A 16,073-nucleotide genomic window follows, 5' to 3' on the forward strand; every position below is an offset into this window, starting at 1 on the left:
TATTTTGATTGGATATATCGAATAGATGTGGGAACTGATGATGGACATTTGTTGTTTTGCAAGCACAGCTTGGCGTGCTTCAGTCTCAAGAGCGGTTTCCAAGACCGTGGTCATTGATTCTGTGTTTATCATAGGCTGATAGAGATGTGATTGAGAGATGCGGTTTATCATCCTTACTAGACATGCCTCAGTATATCATTAACTGGGGTTTGTTGATAGCTTTGGCAAAGAGGTGGCACAGTGACACTAACACCTTCCACTTGGATACAGGTGAGATAATAGTCACACCAGAGGACTGTTATCGCATTCTACAAATTCCTAGCATTGGGGCCTTGTTGTCATACGAGTAGACTGAGGAGGGTGGGACAGAGGCTCTCCTTCGCATCTTCTAGGATGATCAGATCAGTGGATATGAGATCCCCTGCCAGGAGTTCATGGATTTTGATTATGCTCCACTGCCCTCAGTACTAGCAGGTTTCATTGGTGGATTTTTGTGTCCCGACCGTAGGTCGAAGGGACTAGCTGTGGGATGGGGATTGGTGCTGGAGGATATGGTCACGCAGGTTCGCATGGGGGTCCTATATGTTAGCCCACCTTTATAGAGAGCTTCATCAGGTGGTGTATCTAGGATACAACATTTTATCAATGAGGGTGGCATTACTACAGGTGTGGGCATGGGAGCATATTCATGCAGTGAGGCCACTTGGAGACAGGGATAGGCCAGTTGGGCGAGTGTATGCTTATGGTTATACAGGTATAGTTATCCAGCGTAAGCTGGGAAAACTAGAGCATTGGTAGAGGGTACTGGATGACATCGATACAGTCATTTGGAGATCGTATATGGATTGTGAGGTGCGGGCTAAGGATGGGCTAGAGATGCCCTATATTTATATGTCAAGATACCTGATCAGGAAAATGCCCTTTATCATTGAGCGATTTTTACACAGCTGTGTTCAACGACAATATGGGAGACAACAGGGGATACCATAGGAAGCGTGTTTGTATGCTCGCCGGAGATAGGATGTGCCAGAGTGGGGACCCACTGTAGATAGTGTAGCGGTGATGGAGGAGTATATGACACTAGCAGGCCAGATCGAGGATTATGGAGTTGGGGTTGTTGATGTTGGGATGACATAGGAGTTCACAATGCACTTTGTGGCACATTTAGTGGCATGTATATCTAATCTGATAGAGATGCTGCCTTCCTTTGATGATGATGAGGATGAGAAGCTAGAGAGGCAAGGGGGAGCTAGACAGAGAGATGAGGAGGGAGAGGAGGTAGGAGATGGAGAGGAGGTAGGAGATGGAGGTGGAGATGATGGAGGAGGTGGTGGAGTTGGTGGGAGAAGAGGAGATAGAGGGAGAGGAGGAGATAGAGGAGGTGGTGGATTAGATAGAGGATGAGGGGGAGATGGAGGGAGAGGAGGAGGGCTCGTTCTTGGTGTTGGTGGGATTGGTAGGGTAGGTGCAGTGCTAGCAGCGATGGGTGGTATAGAGGATGTTAGGTGACCTTCCCAAAGGAGGAGATATAATGTTTTACCTCCACCGGCGCCTCGGATAGGGACAGGTATGGGTGGGACCATGACATAGGTATCCGTTCAGATTAGGGTACCCACCCATCGACAAGATTCACAGATTAGAGCCCTACAGGTCATAATACAGGAGCTATATGCACAAGTGCTAGCACAACAATGTCAGATTATACAGATTATGGCAGAGCAGGATACGAAGAGAGAGCGTCGAGGCTGGGCACAGGATCTTGCTGAGAGATTGGAGAGAGCGATAGGTGGTGCCTCGATGTGGGACATGCTGAGGGAGATATGGTACACAACCAAGGAGGTTGAGTACTACAAGTGTCTATATGAGGAGGTGACCCCTAGAGATCACAGAGCTCCTAGCTATGTAGCTAGTCAATCTGCTCACAGTCATACGGGGACGAAGAGTAGAGGTGTTACAGGGCCTACCCAACATGATCCACCCGATGGAGATCCAGGGGTTGGGACATCTACTGCGAGGTCATCAACCTCAGGAGATAGTCATACCTGAGAGACTTGTCTCTGTTATATTTTAATTATTTTGTTGTATTTTGACAGATATGATATCCCTTGTATATTTTGACCTTTTTTTGAGATATATATAGCACTGATTTTCTCTGATCCATATGTGTTATTGATGATGATTGATGAGATGCATTGATATGATGATTCTATGATGATGATGTGATGCTTAGATAATAATGCTCTTGATTTTGATAATGTTGCATGATTTATGATAAAATGAGAATGTGATGATGTATTGATTACTATGATTTATGAGATGTATCTTGAAAATGAGATGTATGATTATGATTATGATGTGAGTTGTATGATAATGATAATGATAATGATGTGAGATGTATCTTGAAAATGAGATATATGATAATGATAATGATGTGAGATGTATCTTTAAAAATGAGATGTATGATAATGATAATGCAAGATTTTTAAAATGGTATGCATCTAATACAAGCTTAAGAATGATATGCAGTTAAAATGATCACTTTAATTATGTCGTTGTCATTCCTATTAGTCACTTGTTTGTTCTCTATTTTTGTTTGTCATCATTGAGCTTTTGATATGTTGGAAGTTTATACAAGCATAATGGTATAATTGAACCATAATGACCTGAGTGAAACTTACATGGATGCTTGATATTGCTAGACGACACAAGCATCGAGGTATAATTGAACCAAGATGACCTGAGTGTTGCTTACGTAAAATAGACAAGAGTTAACCATTTGTATGCACAAAGTGGAACAATGTATTCAATGATATGTTTCCAATCATGTCTTGAGACAATATTTGCACCATATGAATGATCTCCTCACAGACAAAAAACTAAAGAAAAATATCAAATTTCGTCGTTGCTTTCTCTAGCTCGATGCATCCTCGAGTAGCTCAGGAGATCCAATGATTCAAAAATACAAAATAGTGAAAACTTCTTGCTAGACGTAAAAAAAATTATAATTTAGAAAATCATCCATCATGTGCGTGTTAAAGTTGTAGTTGGATAATGGTCTTGTTTTCTAGCCTAATGGGCAGTTGTTGACATTGTTTCCTTAGCATGTCACAATCCTTGTTGTTTATTGTCGGAATGGTTAAAGCGAGAGGAATATTGCCCTTAGTCACATATATCTATTGATGTGGATATACATGTTGATCACCAAGCCATGGTGGGAAATGATATGAATAACTGTGTTTGGATAATCAAGGACAGTGACTACACTAAGTATCTGAGATAATGCTACGTGAATAAGTGTTGGACGATGGCCATTAGCTGAGACTTGGATGGATGTAAAAGATATGAGTACTGATAGATAGAGGATTTGATCTCTCACAAATAGTACCTGTTGCCAGGTTTTCACTACTTGGTTTTATTGCACTTTTTTGTTTTGTTTTTGATTTTTTTTTTCTTTTTCCCTTTGCAGTGCATTCGACGACTCAAGTGTAGAATTTCTTCAGATGGATGTTGTTGGTTGGTTCATCGAGCACATCCCCTTCTGAGGTTATTAACTGATAGGCCCCTGATCCGTAGGTTGATAGGATGACAAAAGGACCCAACCAGTTAGGTTCAAACTTCCCCTTCTTTTTTCGATCTTGTTGATTTCTAGGATTTTCTCTTAGTACAAGATCACCGACTTTGAAAGCCCTAGGGATAACTTTATGATTGTAGCTCCTGCATATTCGTTGCTGGTATGCTTTGAGATAATCATAGGCATGTTGTCATTTTTCATCCAGAAGCTCTAGTTCATGCAGCCTGTTGACTCGATACTCTTCATCTAGTATGAGGCCCTTCAAAAATACTCTGAGAGATGGAATTTCTACCTCAAGAGGCAGAATTGCTTCTGATCTGTACACCAATGAATATGGCGTAGCCCTTGTAAGTGTATGAATGCTAGTACTATATGCCTAGAGTGCCAGATTGAGTTGTACATGCCAATCCTTGCCCGCATCATTTATTGTTTTCTTCAAGATTTTCAATATTGTTTGATTTGATTCTTCTGCTTGACCACTCCCCTATGGGTAGTAAGGTGTAGAGAAGTGATGTTGGATTTTGAATCTTTCACATAGCTCTCAGACATCTTGATTTTTGAAAGGATGCCCATTGTCGGTAATGATGGAACTGGGAATGCCATATCTGCAAATGAGATAATTGAGAAAAAATGAGGTGATCTGTTTTCCAGTTACTATGGTCATCGGGACCGCTTCAATCCACTTTATGAAATAATTTGTTGCAGTGATAATGAACTTATGTCCATTTGAAGAGGAATGATGGATTTTTCCTACTAAATCAAGTCCCCACTGACAGAAAGGGCAAGATGTGGTAAACGACTAAAGATCTTGTGCTTGTGCATGGATAAGGTTGCCATGAATTTGGCACTTAGGATATTTCTTTTCAAATTGATACGGTCTTTCTCCATTTTCAGCCAATAATATCCCATTCTCAGAAGTTTCTTGGTGAGAGGAGGACCACTTTAATGCATACCATAGATACCCTCGTGAAGCTCGTGTAAGGAAGAGTCAGATTCATTATGATCAAGGCAATGAAGAAGCGTACCATCTAAACCTTGATGGTAAAGGGTGTCGGTACTTAAGGTATAATGGGCAGCTTGTTGGATGAAGCTATGTTTTTGGCTATGAGATAGATCGAGTGGAAGGGTATTGTTCTTAAGATAATCATAGATTGTCTCGTATAGAGGGGAGTCTGAACCGGTTAAGGCATAGATGACTTGGGATGCAAAATTATCATAGGTTGGGGAAAATAGTTTCTCTACTAGGAACTCATAATGACTCCATTTCTCTAGAATTTACATCAGTGAAGCGATAGTGGCCATTGCATCGGTCGCTCTGTTGTCCAACCTTGGTATTTGGTTGAAGGTGATGTGTAGAAAGTACTGTTTGAAATCATCCACCATTCTCTTATAGGGTATTAGTTTATCATCCTTTATCTGATATGCATTGTTGATCTGATTGATGACTAATTGAGAATCCCCATAGACTCTCAATTTTGTGATTCTCCATTCCACAACCATTTTGATTCCTGTGACCAGAGCTTCATATTCAGCGATGTTGTTGGTGCATGGAAACATCAGTCTATAAGATCATGGGATGGTGTGCCCTTCTGGAGTGACGAACAAGATGTCGGCACCCGATCCATGTTGTGTATAGGATCCATCAAAGTACAAGGTCCATTGCTTGGGTGTGACAGTAAGGACATCCATGTCTAGAAATTCTACCTCCATTGGTTGTTTATCTGGTACTGGTGCTTCAACTAGTTGATATGCAATTACCTGTCCTTTGATAGCCCGATGTTCTATGTACTAGATATCAAACTCACTAAGAAACATGACCCATTTAGCCAATCTACCTGTAAGAGCTGCTTTACTGAGTAAATACTTGAGAGGATCAATTTTTGCTCCTAGCTTATGGGCTAGCATGTAGTGACAAAACTTTTGAGAGGCGAATGCCACAACTAAGCAAGCCTTCTCAATGAATGTATAATTTAGCTCATATCCATTTAATGTTCTACTGATGTAATATATAGGTTGTTCCTTGCCTTCTTGATCTTCTTGTGCTAGAAATTCCCCCAATGATACTTCAGTTGTTGATATGTAGAGAATGAGCAGCTTGCCTGCTATCAGTGATACCAAAACTGGTGGATTCATTAGATATTGCTTAAGTTGGTAGAATGATTTTGCACACTTGGATTCCCATGTGAAAGGTATGTTCTTATGTAGCAGATGATTGAATGGTAGACTTTTATCTGCTAGTTGGGCTATGAATCGCTTGATAGAATGTAGTCGTCCTTATAGAGATCTGAGTTGGCTAATGTTCTTGGGAGGTGGAATCTCCATGATGGCCTATACCTTCGCTAGATCTACTTCAATGCCCTTTGCAGACACAATGTAGCCTAATAGTTTGCCTGATACCACCCCAAAGACACACTCTTAAGGTTTAGTCTGACCTTAAACTGTTCCAATCTTTGAAAGATTTTATCTAATATGCCCAGATGTTCTGCTCAGGTGAATGATTTAGCCAGGAAATCATCCACATAGTCCTCCATGAAGGTATGCATCATACCATGGAAGATTTTCATCATGGCTCTTTGATAACTTGCCCCAACATTCTTTAAGCCAAAAGGCATGATGTTCCAATAATATGGTCCCCACAGATAGGTGAACGCAGTTTTATCTTGATCCTCTGGGGCAATTTTGATTTGATTATAGCCAAAGAAACCGTCCATTAATGATAACATTGCGTGGCCTATTGTTAGATCCACAATTATGTCGATGCTGGGCAAAGGAAAGTCATCCTTTGGATAGGCTTTGTTGACATCTTTAAAATCTGTGCATATTCTGATGCTTTCGTCAGGTTTTGAAACTAGTACAATGTTTGAAATCCATTTAGCATAGTCTATAGGTCGAATGAATCCAACGTCTAATAAATTCTTTAGTTCAGCTTTGACCAACAATGCCACATGCGGATTCATCTTTCTTAATTTTTTTTTTGACTAGCTTAGCTCCTGGAGTGATGGACAAATGATGCATGACTAGGTTCAGATCTATTCTCGACATATCAGCATAGGACCAAGAAAAAATGATTTTCTTTTCTTTAAAGAATTTGATAAAATTTGGTTGCTCTTCTTCTATCAGTGATTCTACTAGGTGTATGGCTTTGACTGTTGTTTCTGTATCGATGTTTACTAATTGAGTGGGCTCAATCAATATGGGTGACCTCTCTTGGTAGTGTTCAAGAAGAGTGTCAAGTCTCCCATCCTTAGGTTCCTTAAAAAGGTTTTCACCTGTAGATGCGTCCTTTATTTTTACTTTTTTGTGATCTAATACTGTCATTGACTGGTTTTTAGTATTAGACCCCTTGTTTCTTTCATTTTTGCGACTGAGAGACTTGGCACTCTCCTAATTGAAGATATCAATATTTTGTTCCCTGGTAGAGCACGTTTCCAAATTGACTATACATAGATACTGGACAATGGATTCATCATCTGGGAAAATGGGTATATCATGGTGTTTAGGTTCTTCCCAATCTATCAAATCAAGAAATACGAGTGGTAGAGAGTCATTTGGGGTTTGAGATTGGTTGTTGTAAGTGAAGTGATATTGGTATCATTATAGTTGTTTGGGATGTTGGTTAGCTTTATGATATTGTCAAGGTCTTTGATGGTATCATCTTCGATTTAGAGTTGTTTGTATTGATGCTTCTTGTTCTCCGTAGCCTTGTAGATATGTCGTGGTCTGAATTCAAGTGATTGAGACTCTGCGCTTGGTCACTCCTAAAAGGGGTGTGAGTGAATGGATGGTACCTACCTCGATATCTTCAGTAACATTTGAACAACTACCCCATTCATATTCATTAGAATTGGTTTCAAAAGTACTGTCCCAAAGTCTCTCACTAATTCTAACAAGTATGTTGTAGGGTGAGAAAAGATCTCTGATAATTGACACCAGCCTTGTAGTTTTTTCTAGTTCAGAATCAGAGCCTATTTGTACCCTTTGCATTTGTTCATACATCATTTCTCCTCGGGGAGTAGGGATTTCTTCGGGTGGTGACTCTGCCTTGGTTTGAATAGGTTCTTGCACATGATGCACTTTCTTATAAGAGGCTTATTCCTTTTGAATGGACAGTTCCTCTTGTCATTTCTCTTTTTCTTGCTCCTCTTTCCTTGTCGTTTCAGCTTCTTGGTGTAGTACTTCTTGCCATGAGTTTTCATTATATTTCTTCTTTTCTCTCCACTGAGGTTTCTGATACTTATTTTGTTTTTGCCTAGGTGGTTTATTGTGTCCATATCCCAGTCCTATTTTGTCTCTTGAAAATTGTGAAGGAGGTTGTAGAGGTTCAGTAATGCCTTCCTAACGCTTGCCTATAGGTCCTTTGTCGTTGTATCCTATCTGTTGCATGATTCAGGATCCTTTTCCATATTGTTGTGTTGGTATGGCTACCTCTAGGGTAGCAACTTTGACTTCTTCTTCATCCTTGTATAGCCAGCTAAGGATGCCCTTCTCTTCTAATTCATTTGCTAGTGTACCCAATTGGATAAATTTGCCATCAAATTTGGTGATGGGTTGTGTTGCTTGATGTGTTGATGTAGAAGGTAGTCCATAAGATTTTGGCCATGTTGGCAATTTTGATATATATATGGATTCAAAAGAGTATTCCCCCATGCCTTGATCTTTGATTTTCATCTTTTGTTTGAAGTCTATGGATAAAGACTTGAGTTTTTCTTGATGATGATCGAATGCTGAGGAAGCTTGAGCCTCCCTGTTGTGTGGAACCAGGCTGTCTTGAGTTGCCCCCATAGCATTGCAATGTTGAAAAGGGTTATTATTGATAGATATGGAAATTTCATGTCCATTATACATGAACTGATGAATAATGATGAACAGTTAGTACCAAACTAGTACAGAGAGGGGGGGGGGGGGTGAATTAGTACAGATAAAAACTTTCCTTGAACCAGTTTGACTGCAAAGACTGCACTTATTTGGTAAATAGTAACACCGATCTAAATCAGGGCACTACTAGTAAAACACAGTGAGAGTATGAAAGACATAAACCGGTAAACACTTAGATCTCCACACAATCTAATATCTCATTTCCACTTCACCCGTATGCATAAACAAGTAATATATCATCAGAAATATAATGACTGTCGGTTCAACATGCTTTACCACTTGAGAAAAAATATTAAAGAATCACATGAAAATCTTCACACATGACACACTGATTTTTCACATGGAAACCCAACTGGGAAAAACCACGGTGGGGATGAATACCCACAAGCTGTTCTTTGAACTCTTCTGAAGTCCACTTTGTTAGGAGCTTATTCCGGTTAAAGACTTTTTACAATAGGTTCTGCTAAGAACCGATCCTGCTAGGGATCCCCTAGTTAAGGGATGGCTAAATACCCGGTTAAAGGTTAGAACCCTGTTAAAGGTTACCTCACAAGAGGATTTGAAGAACTCATTGAATTGAGTCACCCTGTTAAAGGATTTACACAAAATCCTATTAAAGTTACCTGGTTAAGGGATTTTCCAATTGCTGAAATGGTTAGAAGTCAACAGGTAATACAATGATTTGATAACAACACTCAATGCCAAGGAAGATCCACTTTAGATCCTTTGCTTTTGCAATCACACTCTGCAGGTATCAACACACTTCTCTGGTCTGGTAAGAATCAAGTATCTCTTCACTTGGATACACACATAACTTTTGCCAACAACTTCAAAATGAAAAACATCATCAACCTTATAGGGAACAGATAGGTCGGTAGCATAAAACCTAAACCATAAACATTTAGGTTTAATAATTCAAATCGGTTCAATCCTGACCGTTAATCATACTACATTGAATGCAACAGTCTTGAACAGATCTCAAGACATTCTCCAACATTCATTCTTTGCCGCTTTAGGAAGTTGATAACCCATCACGCACTCTCCACCATTTACAGAGCTTTTGTACATTCCTAAGGTAGATAGGATCAATCTCCATGCAAGATCCTCAAGAAAATCCTTCACGTGCACAAGGCTGATGTGGCAACACTATCTGATCTTCATTATAATGCTAACTCATCACAAGATGTCATCGATTGAATCACACAGACTTGGAATGCATCAATTGGAAACCCTAAAGTTGAGACTACCAACTGGTAGTCATGCCAAATGAAACCCCGATACAAAAACTTCCCATATACCGGTTCTCATTCCAACATACCGCTTCACTTTTTCACATATATCGGTTCACAATATCATACTGGTTATCACATATGCCGGTTTTCTTACTTCAATATACCAGTTCATACTTTAACATATTGACATCAATGACAACATACAATATCATTATGTCATCAAGCTTTGCACATATACCAACAAGAACTTGATACACTGATGGTATGTCGAAGACATTGCTTGCATTTTATGTATCCAAGGACGTCCCAATAGAATATTTTATGTTAAGTCTATGTCAAAGACTTGGCACATAGTGTCCTTTTGTATTGGTCCTACCTGAATAGGTAGTATCATTGTTCCTTTGGATGACCTTTCTTCATCATCATAGGCCTTGATGGTGATCTTCTTGTTTGGATCAATAGACTACTCAGAGAAGACCAATGCACGTATAAGCTTTAAAGTATAGATATTGAGACCAACTCCTCCATCTATTAACACTCTCTTAACTTGATGTTTATAGACTAAGACTTCATTATGGAGAGGGGTGTTATGCAGATAATTCAAGGAGACATCATCGTGCTCAAAAAATGTAAGGTTATATAAGCCACCATGGCTTGGAATCTATCAATCTCCAGATCTTTAGGAACGTTGGTTTCGACAAGTGCTTGCTCTAAGATGTCCTTGTGTTTTGGCAAGAGTTTTAGTAACTTGAGTATGGATATTTGAGTGGGAGTTCTCCACAGTTGATCAACCAAATTATATTAAGTCTTGGGGATAGTGGTGGATGTTGATGTATGCCATTTCAAGACGTATTTTTGTGCTCTGGTGGTTACATTGATGGGGATAGTGGTGGATGTTGATGTATGCCATTTCAAGACATATTTTTGTGTTCTAGTGGTTACATTGATCGATGCATGGTCTTGTTTGTCCTTGATTTTTATGAAATTTACATGGTTGTCATCTGTTGATATGTGATTGATGGTGTTATTGTACAGGTGATTTATACGAGCTCCTCCGGTATCGTTTGATGATGAAGCTCCTCCCTTGTTGTAATTTGGAAGAGGATTTTATAGGTGTCATGGTCACCATTTGTTTTGAGACCATCAACTGTCAAATCACCTCTATCGATCATGTCCTGAACGATGTTCTTAAGCCTCATGCAATCATTTGTGTGATGTCCTTTGTTTCGATGGAAATCACAAAAATGCGCATCATTCCACCAAGGTGGTTTGACCTAGGGTTCAAAGTTGTTGACGACTGGCAATGTGATGATCTTGTTTTCCAAGAGTTCCTGAAATGGTGATTCTAAGGTTTTCCCCAATGGTGTGTAGATGCGTCTATTCGGAAAAGTGTTGGTGTTACCTCTCTGGTTTTCATTATTCCCTTGGTTAGTGTTGTTGGTGTTTTAAATTGAAGGTCCTTGATTGGTATTTTGCGGACAAGTGTTACTGCCTTGATTAACACTTTTTTTATTTTTGTTAGATGGTGGGTTACCTGATAAGGCCAACACTGGTTGTTTGGACTTCACATTATTAGCATCAACTACCCCATCATTAACAATGTATTTATTCCTTGTCCAAAATCTAGATTTGTCTAAAGTATTGTTGTTGTTTGTATTGTTAAAGGGGTTAGAGTTTGATGAGTTAACTCCTTCCTTAAAGAACTTCAATGTTCCTTTCTTGATGCAGGCTTCCTCCACTTGGATTTCATTTTCTATCAACTTGGAAAAAGATGGTATGCATTGGAGCTTGAGTTGATAACTCATCTCACTATTTAGATTACTGATAAAGATCTCCATCTTTTCCTTTTTAGGCATGTCTCGAGGATATCTCAAAACCATGTGTCTCCAACGTTGAAGAAACACCATGAATGTTTCATTGTTCTTTTGTTTGGTGTTACATACATCCAACATGGTGATGGCGTGTTGAATATTATAGGAGTATTGCATGATGAATTTGTTTAACAACTCATCAAATGATCTGATGGGAGGTGTGAGTTTAGACAACCACTCCATTATTTTCCCTGCCAAACTTCTTGGGAATAGTTTCATTAAGTAAGTGTCATCATGAGAAAACTCTAGGCTTATGGTACCAAATTCCCGAACATGATCACAGGGATCACTTTTACCATCGTACTTGTAATACTTTGGTATATCTAAATTTGGGGGAAAAGGTACCAAGTTCAATCTCCTATCAAAAAGATAAGGACAGATCTCATCCAAGGAGTATCACACCGTGGTTCCTTGTTGCATGTCCTGCATTTGCCTTTGCAGTAGTTGGATTTATTGCGTAAGAGCAACCATGGGTGTATTTGTACGTCGAGGGAGAGCTTCCTCCCTTTCATTAATATTGTCTTGATTGCGGGCATGGTTGTGTTCAGGGGTGTTGTTTTGCTCGTGTATGTTATCCAAATCATGTGTTTCTTCTTCTCTTTGTTGGTCTTGATAGGCGTAATTTCTAGACCTTGTTCTAAAAATTCTTTCATCTATATTCCTTAAGTTTTCAATATCAAAATCTTCAGGAAGTCTAACTCTTTTGGTAGTTAGCATGAGTAGATATTTTTCCTTGTCTACGTCAATAAGTCTTTCCATGAGCCTTTGGAATGATGGGTTTTCTTGACACTCTTGGAGAAGTTCCTCGGTGATCTCTATTTTGCCCATTTTAGCATACTCATCAAAAGGGTTGGATAATCTACGAACCATAATTGATTCTAGTTGTGGTTCTCTTTGTTTATTTCTTTGAGATTGAGTGACAGCAGGCATTTATTAAATTTCTACCATGATGAATTATTCTTCTTCTATGGGAGTTCTGGGTGGTGTTGGTGGTTTAGGTTGAGATTCGTTATATGTGATACAAAACTGTGGGAATAAAGCAGGATTGATCCTTCCTCCCTGATTTAGGCGTCGGTTGAATTTCATTTCTTAATATAAGGTATGCTTCTTAAAGGTTCCTTGTCAAACTCGTTTGTTTTGCCTTGGATATACAATCACATGTGATGCAAGAATGCGTGATGCAATGTAAAGAATTGGCGATTGATATAGAGAAACTTATTCCTTCTTGCAAGTGCCTTAGAACTAGGTTGTCTCTTCTTCAACTTAGTTTTGTGATGAAGACTTTTTCTTCTCAAAATATGAGGAGTGGTCATACACGAATGATCAATGATTGTCTTTGATGTTGGATTTGGATACTTCATTTGAAAACTCAAGTTTACTTTATCAAGTAGAGGTTTAGTTAGATTCGCCTCCATGAAAAAGTGTGTCAAATGATATGGATAAAAGTCTCTTGATATGAAAAATTGATTTGACAACTTAAGATTTAAACTAGGTATGTTGTTTTGATAGAATCTGTTAGATGGTAGAACATTGATCACTGTTATGATACTGCCTGGTTTTGTTGGATGAAGTCTTATCTCGAGCTATTTTAAGATTTGAAAAATTTATTCTAAGGATGCCTTGTTGATTTTGGAATTATTTTCTCTGATAATTTGATTCCGATTTTGACTGTTGAGTTTGCTAAAGGACCTGAAAGGGTACTCAAGACTGTCGATGAAATTTTCCTGAAAGGTCTCATTGGCTCTCTATTTTTTTGGGTTTTTAAGATGTGCTAAAATAGAGATTGGACGTGCTAATGAATGTTCCAGATGTGCCATAGAAGGTTCTCTATGTGATAAGCTGCCTCTCCTACGCTTTGACTCAGATTGTTTGAAACTGACTTGGTTGGAAAGTCATGCGCTAACATATCCAGATTATACACTAAGGTATGTCTCTGATGCGATAAGCTGATGTTTAAATGTGCTAGGTTGGTGCCAAAAAGCACCACTGAAAGTTTTACCAGTGTGATACTGGTTATGTGCTAATATGATTGCTGAGAGCACTATGCTTTGGTTAAAATGTGCTATGAAATGGTTGACATGTGCTAGGAAGTTGCTCCTACGCACTAAGCTTCCCTAATTTCTTTGCTTCTGCCATTTTTCGATTTTTAACACTTGTGTTTTAGATGGATGATTTTCTGAAAAATAAATTGCAAACACAACATGAAAGAGATAACAAATTTTGCCTATGCTACACAAGTAGTGTATGTTCTGCGAGGATGTGTTTAAATCCCCGATGTTTTCACTTTTTAGATAACAAGTAATACAGATCAAGTAGACTCTTTATTCAAGGGTCATTAACAACATCATAGCCCACTACTCTTGATACTCGGCCAGCTCAAACAGTCATGTCACCCCCTAGAGGGCGCCTGTATTTTTGCCTTTTGCCAGAAAATTAACTCAAAGTTAATTGCTTCACAGTTGAGTAGTTATCTGGGGAGATATATGGTGAGTGATCTTGGGGGAGGATTATTCCCCACCCTTACAGTATGATATTAAAAATGTTTGGATACTCACTCAGTTCAAGGTTTCTAGTGCTAAAGTTCTTAATCAAGCTTCCGTTCGGTCTTCGGTGATAAACTCTCTCAGGAGGCTTCCCAACCTTTAGAACAAAGGCTTTACATATCTTAAAGATATTGTGGGAAGGCTAATCACTAATCAAAACCATTGAAGGGGACTTTCATCAGCCTCCACATTTGATTATAGTGGGTTGGAACACTTGGTGATAAAGTCGTTTCCCACTTAGGTCGTTCCCCTCTCACCGGCCATTAATGGCGCTCTAAGAGCAACTCGGGAGGGCATGCTTGCTAAAGGATTTAAATGATTGAAATAAAGAAAGCATACGAGTGGTTTGGTTTTTTGGTCACCTAGTTAAGGGGAGAGCATATACCTTCCACTTTCAAGACAGAGAAAACAAGTTCTTTTTAGCTTTCAAAGCAATGATTTGCAACTTCTACTTGGAGATTTTGCTCCAAAAGGCATGATGTTCTTTTTAACTTCATATAGCAATTATTTTCTATCCAAGAAAGTGAAAATCCTGGTCAACAAAAGAAATCATGATATTGGTCAACAAAAGTGAAGTCGATAAGTGAAAATTTCCTTTCTTTGCACAAAATAAAGATGAGGTTTTTTTTTTATCCTTTGCAAAAATGAAAATGAATCCTTTTATGCACAAAAGGAAGGTGAAGTTCTTTATGTTGGCAATATTACATTATAAGGATATTGAGAAGGTTGTTGATGATTATGGACATAACTGATTAAAGATGTTTTACTATCTTGATATTATTATTTTGTCATTGATGTCAAGAAATTGATTTTGTAATTCAGTATGATGTTGCCATATCTTGAGAAATATGATATGAAGATTATAAAGGAGTCGGTAAACACACAGGAAAGAATATGATGAATAAGGGGATAAGTTATTCAATGGGCAACTCTACCGAGTCAGACAATGATGAGATCTTGATGTTTTAGATTGTTTTAACATCATACATATGTTGTAAAATGTAAAGGTTAATACTATACTATGTTATCAAGCAAAGAACCTAGTCGGTAAACCCTAAGGAACCTAGTCGGCAAACCCTAAGGTTATCGCAGTCGGTTAATGAAGACAGAATGTCTACCGAGTGAAGTTTAGTATTCACCAAGTTGTAACCGAGCTATAACAGAATGCATTAAATGTTTACATGTGATATTTAATGAAAGAAGCTAATGAGCTGGAGTGGATCAATGATTGGCAAGCCGTGGAAGAAGTTTGTTAAATGAATCTAAGGCAATGGAAAGTCAGCAAGAAGATCTACAGCTCAGATTGAACTGCATTACCCTAACACAAGTTCCAAGGTGAATGTGCAAGTTCCAAGGCGGGGTAAAACATTTTCAGATCGAAAGATACAATGAACCTGGACAAGATTGAAGATCTGATGGCTATGATTGATCATGGGAAATGTGATCAAGGAGATTAAGCGGTTAGAAGATTGTTTATAAATAGGAAACTGTTGATAAACAATGAATGCGGGCAAGTGTATGCACAGGGATGCTACATAGTGATTACCGAGCACAGAAGCTTGAAGACCTGTTAGAATAACAGAGTATTGATGCCCAACAGATAGACAAGATTAGTTCTATGTCAAAGATTGTATTGAACAAATAGGAATCTACTTTAGCATTTTAGATGTGAAGTTGCAGATAGATTGTATTACTGTTATTTTGTGAAAGTGATAGGAAATCTCTTAACCGAGTGGACTTAACAGTCTTATATGTAAATCCTATAACAAGATGACATTCTGATTGAGTGTTTGAAATCCTTTGACAAGGTCACTTCTAACAAAGTGAAGATCCTAACAGATCTGAGGGAAATCCCTTAACCGGGTCACATCTAGCAATGTGTTTGTAACTTTTAACCGAGTATACTCTAGAAGAGTATATTTCTTAGTGGGTCCGAAATCCCACAGTGGTTTTTCCCTATTTGGGTTTCCACATTAAATTT

The sequence above is a fragment of the Cryptomeria japonica genome, chromosome 10 (assembly GCF_030272615.1).
Source record: "Cryptomeria japonica chromosome 10, Sugi_1.0, whole genome shotgun sequence".
In the NCBI taxonomy this organism is placed as follows: domain Eukaryota; kingdom Viridiplantae; phylum Streptophyta; class Pinopsida; order Cupressales; family Cupressaceae; genus Cryptomeria; species Cryptomeria japonica.